Source organism: Berghia stephanieae, chromosome 8 (genome assembly GCF_034508935.2).
Source record: "Berghia stephanieae isolate SIO BIC M18660-M18661 chromosome 8, UCSD_Bste_1.3, whole genome shotgun sequence".
NCBI lineage: Eukaryota > Metazoa > Mollusca > Gastropoda > Nudibranchia > Aeolidiidae > Berghia > Berghia stephanieae.
Window position 1 is genome coordinate 21,520,572 of NC_088367.1, and position 13,409 is coordinate 21,533,980.

Here is a 13,409-nt window from a genome sequence, read left to right on the forward strand (position 1 = left end):
CAATTTTATTAAATGTCTCGTGTGTTAAGTGCCACCATCGTTTTTACAGGCAGTTGGGTAAACTAAAAGTGCAAGAAACACTATTAAACTGGACAGGGTTTTGGGCCTCCCATGGTAGCAGGGGGTCACCTGCTGCATTCTATCCCCCTATATCTGTTTTTAGGTGATCTCAAACAAAGAAAATTGATGGTATACTCTTGGAATATACATCTGTTCCCAAGTTGAACCAGTTCTCATTTGATTTACTTTTTCTCGTGGCCTTTCAATTGTAATTCTAGAATTTGTTGACCATCCCATTTTCTTCCTTTTTGCTGAAATGACCTAAATGGGTTGCAAGCAGCGTAAAAGCAAAACAAACACAATTAAACTTCTAAATCTAAATTGAACTTACAAAAGTAGGGGTGAAGTTTTGAAATAGGTTTTAAATGAGATTGGAGTTAATGAATATATAAAGTTGTTCCCTCAAGTTTGATATGACAATCGGTTTTTTTATTTTTATTTCTCAGGTTTTTGATGACTATGGCAGGGGATGAAAAAATATTGACAAGTTATGTAGTGAATTTCGTATCGTTTAATATTCAATATGATCATAATAAGTTGCCTAATGCTTGCCGCCAATGGGTCTTTTCTTTTTGTTTGTTTTTTTGTTTTTGTCTTTTGTTATTTTCCTATTTTTGCTTCAGTTTGAAGATTAAATAATGTTTTGATTGATTTCTTGTACAATAAGATTGGAAGAAAATCCTAACATGTGATTTTCAGTTGATTGACATTATTTACAATTGTTTACGGTTTTTTGCTGTTATTTATGAATTATCCTATAGAATGCATAACTTTTACACAACCCCCCCCCCCCACACACACACACACACACTTCCCTATGTAAAAACTTGTTCATGTGGAAGAGTAGATAATTCCTCAACATTTTGCTTGATTTTACTCTGAACCCACATCACATCCCCCCGATATGCGCCCCCCCCCCCCCCCCTATTTCTGTCTGTCCCTTTGTTTAACTCAACCTTGTGCAGAATTATTCAAATGTTTCTGTCTTTCCATTTAATTAACTCAACCTTGTGCAGAGTGATCCGAACGTTTCTGTCTTTCCATTTAATTAACTCAACCTTGTGTAGAATGATTTGAACGTTTCTGTCTTTCCTGTTGTTTAATTCCACCTTGTACAGAGTGATTCGAACGTTTCTGTCTTTCCATTTAATTAACTCAACCTTGTGTAGAATGATTGAACGTTTCTGTCTTTCCTTTTGTTTAATTCAACCTTTTACAGAGTGATTTGAACGTTTCTGTCTTTCCTTTTGTTTAATTCCACCTTGTACAGAGTGATTCGAACGTTTCTGTCTTTCCATTTAATTAACTCAACCTTGTGTAGAATGATTTAAACGTTTCTGTCTTTCCTTTTGTTTAATTCCACCTTGTACAGAGTGATTTGAACGTTTCTGTCTTTCCTTTTGTTTAATTCCACCTTGTACAGAGTGATTTGAACGTTTCTGTCTTTCCTTTTGTTTAATTCCACCTTGTACAGAGTGATTTGAACGTTTCTGTCTTTCCTTTTGTTTAATTCCACCTTGTACAGAGTGATTCGAACGTTTCTGTCTTTCCTTTTGTTTAATTCCACCTTGTACAGAGTGATTTGAACGTTTCTGTCTTTCCTTTTGTTTAATTCCACCTTGTACAGAGTGATTTGAACGTTTCTGTCTTTCCTTTTGTTTAATTCCACCTTGTACAGAGTGATTTGAACATTTCTGTCTTTCCCTTTGCTTAACTCAACCTTGTACAGAGTAATTTGATCGTTTCTGTCTTTCTGGGTGGGGTTCCTGACCTCCCATAGTAGGCAGGGAGGTACTTACTGTGTCTTCTATCCCCCTATATCTGTTTTCCAACTTGCTTTCTATCTTTGTCTTAGAATGAGATTACTTGTATTGTCCTGGTCCTAGCCGGATGCCATGGCTGAGAAGGAAACCATCAAATGTATAGTTAGTTTTGGGAGGTGCTATTTTTTTCCTTGTAAATCATCTCTCTGTTATGCACTGTATTATGTTTTCTTTATATTATATATGATTTGTAAAACATTTGAGTGTATTCCTATTAGTGGGGACCTGTGCTTGTGTCTGGATGAGACTTTTAGTGATCTCAAACTAAGTACTTTGATAGTGTGCTCTTAGAATCTACACCTGTTTCTTATTTTAACAAATTCCCCATTGTCCTACCTTTTATTGGGTGCTTTAATTGTAATTCTAGAACTTTTTACTATCCCCTCTCCTTCCTTTTTACTGGCGCTGATATGAATGTGTTGCAAGCGCCGTCAAACCCTTAAAAACAAAAACAAGTTTCTGTATTTCCTTTTGTTTAACTCAACCATGAATAGAATGAGTTGAACTTTTCTGTCTTTTTTTTTTAACTCAAGCTTTTACAATATCACATCAATCGAATTATAAAACAAAGTATTACTGAATTAATTTCAAGGTTTCTGGGTGGGGATCCTGACCTCCCATAGTGGGCAGGGGGGGTACATACTGTGTCTTCTATCCCCTTATATCTGTTTTCCAACATGCTTTCTGTCTTTGTCTTGGCATGAGATTACTTGGTTTTGTCCTGGCCCTGGCCTGGGTCCTGGATGGGAGGGAAACAGTCAAATGCATAGTTATTGTTTTGGGAGATGATATTTTTTTCCTTGTAAATCATCTCTCTGTTATGTATTATTATTTTTATTTTTAATGTATAATGTAAGCATTTGAGTGTGTTCCTCTTTGTTGGGATTTGTGCTTGTGTCTGGATGAGACTTGTAGGTGATTTCAAACTAAGTACATTGGTGGTATGCTCTTGGAATCTACATCTGATCCCTATTTGTTCTCAGTTCCCCTTTGTCTTAGTTTTTCTTGGGTGCTTTAATTGTAATTCTATAACTTTTTATCATCCCATTTTCTTCCTTTTTACTGGCGCTGATATAACCTATATGTGTTGCAAGCGCCGTAAAACCCTTAAAAACAAACAAACAAACAATTTCAAGGTTTTGTTTGTTTTGGGGTTTTTTTTTACACATTTTAAAATATCTAGATTTTATTCCCAAGCCTTTTCTAAACAAAATTGGGTGATCGATACATTTCAAACCTTGACTTCTTGCTTTCTGTTAATTCTTACCATACAGAAAGAATATAAATTTGTTTCCTTTATGTTGTCTTATTATTTTATATTTTATTTTATGTATTAAAAAAAAATTTTTGGGCACTTCTTTAAATCTATAACATTTTAAATATCATTGTTCTTTTTCCTGATACTGATATGAGCTAAAATGTCACACACACACACACACACATACATACACAAACACATACATACACAGACACATACACACACACACACACACACACACACACACACACACACACACACACACCATGAATTCATAAACAAGTCATCATTAATGAGAATATACTGCTTCTGGAATCTACTTCAGATTGGACAGGAATTTTTTTTTATGTTGAAGCAACCAAAGATATCAAATAATATTTTATATAATAAAAGAAAAAAGAATATAAGTTTTGTTGGGTATTTTTTTTTTTGGGGGGGGGGGGGGGGTAGTTTTTTCTTATCCCGGGAGGGATAATTTAGAATATTATATAATATAATATATAATATATTATAATTTAGAATTCTAGATAGATAATTTTCTGTTTGTTTTGTAACTTTGTTTCTATTTTTCTCTCCCGCAAGAGGTTGACTGGGTTACAAGTAGATTAATCTGTCCCCCTATCGCTGCTTTTTTCTTTGCTGGTCTCTTTTTCTTTGTAGTCAACTACACATATCTAGGAATGGGACAATTTGGTTTTTTGCCCAGACCCTGGCTGGAGACATTTTCCCACGAGGAAGGCAATATGACAATTGTGTGTTGTATTGTAAGAGATAGTTTTCAATTTTCACACTGCTCATATTTTCTAGTGAATGATCAATGATTATTATATCAAGGATTTTGAATGGGTACGATGTGACGCGCCATGTAGCATCGGCAAAGAGCTCTATACAAATTTTTCTGTTATTATTTATATTATTATCAAACATCATCTGGATGTCTTCCTCTTTGGTAAAGATTTCATGCCACCAGTTGTCTCAGACCTTGTGTAATCTTAATCTGAGCAAAGAGCTGGTTTGTTATTGGGTCTATTTCTGTCCTTACATTTTCTTAGGCTTTCATTCGTAACTGAAGAGTGTTGCATATACCGAAATATGATTCTTTATTATCATCTTATACTCTGTGTACAATTGTATTCCTGAAGAGACTTTGAATTGTGGCCAGTATCATATCAATTTCTTTTTAAAAAATTTTTTAAAATATTTTTAAAGTGTCTTTTTTTAGTTGTCTTGTTGGTGGGTTTTGTTTTTGGGTTTTTTAAATATATTTTTTTTGGGGGGGGGGGGGGGGTTAGTATTGGTTGATACTTTTATGATATTTGTTTCATTGTTTGTTTTGGATTCATTACTGAGATTATTTATGACTATCATAACAGATAATATTTTGTGTTATTTCCCCGACTAATTCCATAGTAGCCAGACCACAATAATTTGAATGAGTCCAGTTTTTAAATTTTTGAGTCGTGCAATAAATGTTGAATTTTTATTTACAAAATATATATATATATATATATATATATATATATATATATATATATATATATATATATATATATATATATATATATATATATATATATATATATATATATATATATATATATATATATATATATAATTAGCTAAATTACTGCAAATATTTTAATCATCATTTTTAAAAAAATCATGCCTTTGCTATTGTCTTTGTCATTTCCAATCAAATATGGACCAGTGTTTAATGTTGCCAGACAGGATTTTCCTGCCCTGTGTTGAGATTTTAATATGTCGGATATCTTTGACTTTTCTTCTTATTGTAAAATGGATTTAATAATCCAGAGTCTGACGACTGGAGCACATCTATATATCTTTTGTATATATCTTTATCTTTATTATTATTGGCTCTGAAATGACTTGCGAGTGTTGCTGTGTTTCAAGTGCAGTAAAACGTTCTGAAAAAAAAAATCAAACATCTTTTGAAACTGGATAAAACTACTTTTGCTCCTTCTTCATTTTTTCCTCGTCTCCTAATAAGACTATTTATAAGTGCCTTCCGTGTTTTTTTTTTTTTTTTTGATTAAATAATCAATGACTGCCATATTTCATCGTAGACAGCTATGCGTTTTAGTGGTATGACACTCGCCTTCAGATAGGAAGGTCCCGGGTTCGAGTGCCTCTCTTAGCGATGCATAGTTGAGTCCTTGAAAAAGGCTCTTTTCTCACATTCTCTCATTGTACTCAGGTGTAAAAGAAGTACCTGGCCGTTAACAACACTGTCTTTGCCTCTTTTATTTTTTTTTTTTTTTTGTCAGAAAAATTGTATTATTGCCTAACAGGCGTCATGTTTCATCCTTCATGTTAAGTGTTGCTGTTGGCCAAGGACCCCTTGTAAAGCGCTTTGAGCACGTTAAGTGGATATTTAGACCATTCTTTTCCCATATTATCAATTATGTCAATATTTTATGGTGACCTGTGTTACCCAACGTCCCAAACTAAAATAAAACTTGTCATAATATATTTGACATTTTCGGGAGAACTATTTTGTTGATGTGTGTAGGATACAGAAATTCATTTTTGACATCATCTACTCCTGTTATCCCTTCTATCTAATTCTATCTTCTTACTTTTTCTGGCGCTTATTAAATGACCCTCGTGGATTGCAAGTGCCGTTAAACCTTTAAAAACAAGTTAAACTCCCAAGAGTAAGTTAAACCTTTAAAATCAAGTTACACTACTAAAACCAAATTAACCTTTAAAAACAAGTCACACTACTAAAAGCAAATTAAACCTTTAAAAACAAGTTGCACCTCTAAAATCAAATTGAATCTTTAAAAACAAACTGTCCTATATTCAAATGTTCACCACCTCAGTATCGACCATTTCAATTTGGTGTTGGGTTTTAATTCTATGTCATCTTTGGGCTGGCTTATCATTGCCTTGACATGTTATCATTATCTTGACATATGGGTTCATTTTCTAATTAATTAATAGTACTGTTATTGTTGTTGTTGTCATTGTTGTTGTTGTGTTATTATTATTATTATTATTATTATTATTATTATTATTATTATTATTATTATTATTATTATTATTATTATTATTATTATTATTATTATTATTATTTTTATTTTTATTTTTTTAAATTAAAAAAAAAAAATATTATTATTACTACTACTACTACTACTACTACTACTACTACTACTACTACTACTACTACTACTACTACTACTACTACTACTACTACTACTACTACTACTACTACTACTACTACTATTACCTATTATTATTATTATACTATGTTTTATCAGTTGTCTCCCATAGTAGGAGGGAGGTACTTACTGTGTCTTCTATCCCCTTATGTCTGTTTTCCAACTTGCTTTTTGTCTTTATCTTGGAATGAGATTACTTTGTTTTGTCCTGGCCCAGGCCGGATACCCTAGCTGAGAGGGAAACAGTCAAATGTATAGTTTGCTTTGGGAGATGATATTTTTTCCTTGTGTGCACTGCATAATTTTTTGTTTACATATTATTTATGATTTGTAAACATTTAAGTGTATTCCTCTTAGTGGGGACTGTGCTTGTGTCTGGATGAGACTTTTATGTGATCTCAAACTTAGTACTTTGAAAGTGTGCTCTTTGAATCTACATCTGTTTCCTATTTGAACCAATTCCCCTTTGTCTTACCTTTTCTGGGGTGCCTTAATTGTAATTCTAGAACTGTTTACTATCCCATTCTCTTCCTTTTTACTGGCGCTATATGACAATGTGTTGCAAGTGCCGTAAAACCCTTAAAAACTTAAAAACGTGTCAGTTGTTGTTGTTATTATTTTTATCAGTTACTTTGCCAAAAAAACGTGTTTCTATCAATGTTTTAATCTTTCGTTTGTTTTTTTTTTCTGGGTTATGGGTCAAGGTTGTGGTGGTGTGTGAAATACATTCTATCTCTATTGATAGACTCTATTCATTTTCTTGTAAAGTTTTATTGTATGTCGTTGGTAAAGACACTATTTTCACAATACGTATACCTGGGTGGGGATCCTGACCTCCCACAGTGGGCAGGGAGGTACATGCTCTGTCTTCTATCCCCCCCCCCCCATACCCGTTTCCCAATTGTTTCCTGCCATTGTCTTGGAATGAGATTACTTAGTTTTCTCCTGATCCTTGCCGGAGCTCCTTGGCTGGGAGAGAAACAGTCGAATGTATAGTTATAGTTTTGGGAGATGATATTTTTTTTTCTTGTAAATCATCTCTCTGTTATGCATTGTATTATGTTTAGTTTACATATTATATTATATGATTGGTAAACATTTGAGTGTATACCTCTTAGTTTGGGACCTGTGCTTGTGTCTGGATGAGACTTTTAGGTGATCTCAAACTAAGTACATTGGTGGTATGCTCTTGGAATCTACATCTGATCCCTATTTGTTCCCAGTTCCCCTTTGTCTTACTTTTTCTTGGGTGCTTTAATTGTAATTCTATAACTTTTTACTATCCCATTTTCTTCCTTTTTACTGATGCTGATATAACCTAAATGTGTTGCAAGCGCCGTAAAACCCTTAAAAACAAAAACAAAACAAACCATACGTATACGAGGCAGTATTTTCATACTTTGCCACAGTGAAGAATGTTATTTATTATTATAATACTAAATAAAATTTGTATAAAGCTCCTCTTCCCCGCTTAAACAGGTTCATCTGGGTTCTTCACGAGAAATTATAATAATTTTCGAAAAATATTTTTGTGAAAAAAATGTTATTGATAGTTAAATGTCACCCAAACAGGAGATCCCGATGGCTCAGTTTTAAGAGCACTCGTATCACGAACAAAGGAGCCAGTATCGAAACTCAATGTGTAGTCCAGATTTTTTTTTTCTGATAAATTTATAAATTGAAATCATATTGTGAAGGGAAAATAATGGGAGAGGGGGTGTATTGTTTCCATTTTGTAACCATCTTTACTCGTATTTTCATTTACATAATTGCGGGTGGTTGGATGGGAGCATCACCCTTGAATCATATACCTATGATGTTCGCATGGGTGTACGATCCGATAGTGATGTCGTTTCTTCTTCTCTTTACTAGCCTATCCTGCTTCTTTGGTTTGTGATTGTATTTTTGACAGGGGATATTTTTTTTCCTGTAAATCCTCTGCCTGTTTGTTCTTGGTTATTTATAATTTAGCTTATGATATCTTTAGGTTATGATTTTGATTGACATTTGTACTATTTTTGTTAGATTGCTTGTTTTTTTGTTTCAGCGGTCTCTCATATAACCTCAATTGTGTTGGAAGAGACCTAAAGCAACAAACAAACAAACATTTACATAATTTGAAGTCCAATACCGGATTCTGGATGGAGTCCTTTGACCCCCCCCCCCCCCCCCCGTGGTGTTTTCTATTTCCCCTATATCTGTTTTCCGAGTTGCTTTCTGTCTGTCTTGGAGTGGGATTGCTTGGTTTTGTCCTGGCCATTGCTCGAGTCCTTAGCTCAGAGGGGAACAGTCAAATGTTAAGTATTAGTTTTTTTTTCCTTTGTGAATGTATTCCTCTCAATGGAATCCTGTGCTGGTGTCTGGATGAGACTTTTAGGTGATCTCAAACTTGTTACACTGATAGCGTGTTCTTGGAAACTAAATAATATGTTCCCTGTTCGAACCAGTCTTTTCTTTGTCTTACTTTTTTCTTGGGCATTTCAATTTTTTCCATTATCCAATTTTCTTCCTTTTTACCAGCGCCAAAATGACCTAAATGTGTCGCAAGCGCCATAGAACCCTTAAATACAAATACAAATACAAATACAATATCGGATTGACGCGGTGGCTCACACATGTTTTCGCTGGTGATTGTGTTATAATTCTCTTTTCTTACTTTCGGGCAGTTTCATTTTATTCTGGAACCCCGTATTACAAATGTTGTTTTGTTTTTATGTTTATATTTATATTATTTTAATGGTTACCCTATTTCATACATGGCTTTATCGCCCTGCTATTTTTTTTAGGGTACAAATGTCTGCATTTAGGTTGGACGCTGGGCATTATAAATAAGTTGTGGCCATTCATTCTTAAATTTCAATTTTACTATATTCTTTGACAGTTGTATCAAGTGTTTGTTTTTTTCTTCTTTCTCTCTATTGAATAATGAATTATTGTTTTGTATACATCGTCGCCTTTGAATATGTGACCCGTCGTCTCATAGCGGTTTTATGTCCAATCTATATCCAAAAATATCCCCCCAAAAAAGTGACCAATTAGGGAGCAGGCACTGCTGTGAGATAAACATCTGAAAAAAAGTGTGTATGAAACAGTGCCAGACAAAGCCGAGATGGAGAAAAACTATTTCATACACACTTTCCAAGATCTTTCTCCAAAAAATATGAAACTTTTGGTCAATTACTATACGTGATGATGGAGAATTAATAAATGGTTTCTTGCATTGCAAGAAACATCAAAGTTAGTATTTCTTAAAATTTTAATGTTAAATTATGTATTTGGATTCCTAACCATCGCGACATAATACCGCTTTTGAGACGGCGGGCCACATAATATTATATGTATTGGTTTTGGCAGGTAAGGGGGGATGCTAAGTCTCTGTTGTATATTGTCGCCTATCGCCTGGTAACGGTGCTGTGTCGAGGTCGTGTAGATGCTTAAAATTGAATTTATAGTCAGATTACGTGTGAAGCTTGCGTTAGATGTATGTATTTTATTGATGACAATAGATATATACTCTCTTGGAGTTACCAAAAACAAAAACAAACAAATCGCGCGCGCGCGCGCACACACACACAGACACACACATACACACAAACCCCTAACATTTTACATGACTATTCATTTTTACTTGAAAATCAGTTTTAATCATCTGATCGACCACACATCGGCATATACAATAAAACGGGGTTGAGGCGGTGACTAATACCTGGTGTTATAACTTTATTATATATATATATATATATATATATAATATATATATATATATATATATATATATATATATATATATATATATATATATATTGAAAAACAATAAACAAACCGTAAAAGTGTTCATATCTCGAAATAATGTGTATATGTGAGATCATTATATCACTGCCTTGTGTGCGATGGATGGAGACCATCACTCTATGGGCGTTAAGGTAAAAAAAAAAAAAAAGGGGGGGGGGGGGGGGGTTACATCATTTTACCATTTACCATTTATTTTCCATGTTAAGGCATACGGCTAGATTGCTGCCAGCTCCTACCTCTACGGTCGGGTACACTTGTATTCTCTTTTTTTTTTTTTTTTGAAATTGTACGTCTTTTAAATTCAAAGCTCAAGTATTTCGTTTGCTTGTTTCCATTATAATATAATAATAATAATAATAGTGTACAATTTTCTTTTGATTGTACGTTGATTAAATGTGTTTTCCATTGCTGTGATACGATTAAAATGGATCACCAATAACGGAACACATTCATGTACAGATGATGTATTTTGGGAGCTATATTGATTCCTTTATCAAATCGACACACACACACACACACATACACACACACACACACACAGAGTGAATCAACACACATAGTGTGTATCCGTGTCGAAATGTAGGTATCAAACGATGTCATTTTTCTCTATAATTATAATAATTTGAGTGAATAAACAATGATCTTATTTCATCTACCAAAGACATAATATTGTTGTCAGTGTTACGTTGATTTTGTTCTTATCTCATTCGATCTACGTCTATCTATTTACAGGTCTTATTAACGAACGGATACTCATTTTACACCTGAGTACGTTGAGAGAATATGAGTAAAAAGACTTTTCCAAGGTCTCAACTATGCGCCGCTCAGACCTAAGCCTTCCGGTCCGAAGGCGAGTGACATACCACAAGACCACATAGCCGCACTAGACGTAACTTCCTCTTTGCAGATTTATCAAGCGCATTTCTCAGTATCACAAATCATCTTGATCAGAGGGTATAATTAATTTCATATAATTTTCTACCTACTAACCCTTGGTCGATCTGCTCTTGTTACACACCTCATCAACACCGTAACAGGGATGACCTATGAACCTGTCACTCCTAACTGACATCGCCATCAATCATTCATCGTTTACGATATGACGTCATCATCTATCATACTATTATGATATGTCACCCATTCAACAAAAATTCACATCTCTCTCCCCCCCCCCTCTCTCTCTCTCTCTCTCTCTCTCTCTCACTCACTCTCTCACTCACTGTATATATATATATATATATATATATATATATATATATATATATATATATATATATATTGAATCGTGTTTGATACCAATATGGTACGAAAAGTGCTCGACATGTAGCAATGGAGCGAATTATTATTTTAATATTTACCACAATGTTTGAGTCAGTCTACTATAATCAAACACTCTCATGAAGCCACACGAAAAATGAGATTACAATACGTGTCCACATCGCCGGAAGTTCTTATTAATCAACTACAAACCGGAACCACTTCAACAAACAACAACAGTCAACAAACCAAACTCATGTAACACACAGTCCTGACGATGGCTGATTAGGCCTGAAACATCGATGTAGACTGACTCAAACATTGTGGTAAATATTAAAATAATATATATATATATATATATATATATATATATATATATATATATATATATCAATATATATATATATATATATATATATATATATATATATATATATCAATATATATATATATATATATATATATATCAATATATATATATATATATATATATATATTCCTCCTCTCTCTCTCTCTCTCTCTCTCTCTCTCTCTCTCTCTCTCTCTCTCACACACACACACACACACATTCTCTCTGAAATTAATTTCCTCCTATCCATGCTCAAGATATATGTAACACAACACTACATGACTTTCAAACTTAGAGCAAACTTAATCAAAGGGTTTACATCGAAGTGTGCTTATTGACATGTAAGATAACCCAAATGGTTATGGGCCCATTGTTGTAATGGAAATACTATCAAACAAAAGCAAAATATTGTTCATTACAACATCAATTATATTTATTTACCCAAGACACATTAAGGGGTTTAATCAGTTTTTAAAAATTGAGCCTTTATTTAGCCCAATATCCACTAAACGTGTTCAAAGCGCTTTACGAGGGATCCCTTGCCAACATCAACACTTAATATGTAGGACGAGACATGACGCCTGTAAGGCGATATTATTGTTTTCCGTCAGAGACAATGATATTAACGGTCAGGTACTCATTTTACACATGAGTATAGTTAGAGAAATTTGAGTAAAGAGCTTTTTCCAAGGACCCAACCTATGCGCCGCTCAGAGCGGAACTTGAGAACGAGTTCGATATTTCAAACGGAAGAGTTCAAGTTCAAGACTGCTCTTAGTCGACGTGTACTTATTTGCAGGTCTGACAATCCAAATTGTTATGGTCTCGTTGTTGTAATGGAAATACTTTCAAATGAAGTCAAATTATTCTCCGTTACAACAATGTTTTTAATGTATTTACGTTTTTATTGCTTTATGTTTTTGGCTGAAGAAAGGTTTTGAGCCCGAAACGTTCCGTGTTTGGCATTTTGTTCTTTTTTATTTTTGCTTATTACTTTTTACTGTCCACAGCTTCTAGCAGCTTAGTTCACTTATTTTTGTTTTTACCTCAAAACCAAAGAGGGAGGCTGGATACAATAATGTACGTTATCAAACAAGATTTGAATGAAATGCCCTCCCATAGTGTGCAGGGGGGTACATACTGTGTCTTCTATCCCCTTATATCTGTTTTCCAACATGCTTTCTGTCTTTGTCTTGGAATGAGATTACTTGGTTTTGTCCTGGTCCTAGACAGATGCCCTGGCTGAGAGGGAAACAGTCGAATGTATAGTTAGTTTTGGGAGACGATATTTTTTTCATTGTAAATCATCTCTTTGTTATGCACTGTATTATGCTTTCTTTATATAATATATGATTTGTAAAACATTTGAGTGTGTTCCACTTAGCGGGGACCTGTGCTTGTGTCTGGATGAGACTTTTAGTGATCTCAAACTAGGTACTTTGATAGAGTGCTTTTGGAATCTACACCTGTTTCTTATTTGAACCAATTCCCCTTTGTCTTCCCTTTTCTTGGATGCTTTATTGTAATTCTAGAACTTTTTACTATCCCATTTTCTTCCTTTTCACTGGCGCTGATATGACCGTAATGTGTTGCAAGCGCCGTAAAACCCTTAAAAACATAAAACATGAATGAAATGCTGGTGTATAACGAGATAGAGAGAAAGGAAGGAAGGAAGGAAGGAAGAGAGA

General features: G+C 34.0%; 1 protein-coding gene across 2 annotated transcripts in view; it reads left to right on the forward strand.

The window, feature by feature from the left end:
• Positions 1-11,069, forward strand: part of LOC144978358 (TBC1 domain family member 9-like) — a 59,027-nt gene extending 47,958 nt beyond the window's left edge. The window contains exon 32 of one of the 2 annotated variants that reach the window (XM_078924288.1): positions 10,848-11,069. The gene's annotated coding sequence lies outside the window, so the exon portion shown is untranslated. Of the gene's footprint in view, positions 1-506; positions 3,395-10,847 lie in introns of those variants that run through there. The other variant, XM_078924287.1, reaches the window with a different exon arrangement.
• The last annotated feature ends 2,340 nt before the right edge of the window (positions 11,070-13,409 follow it).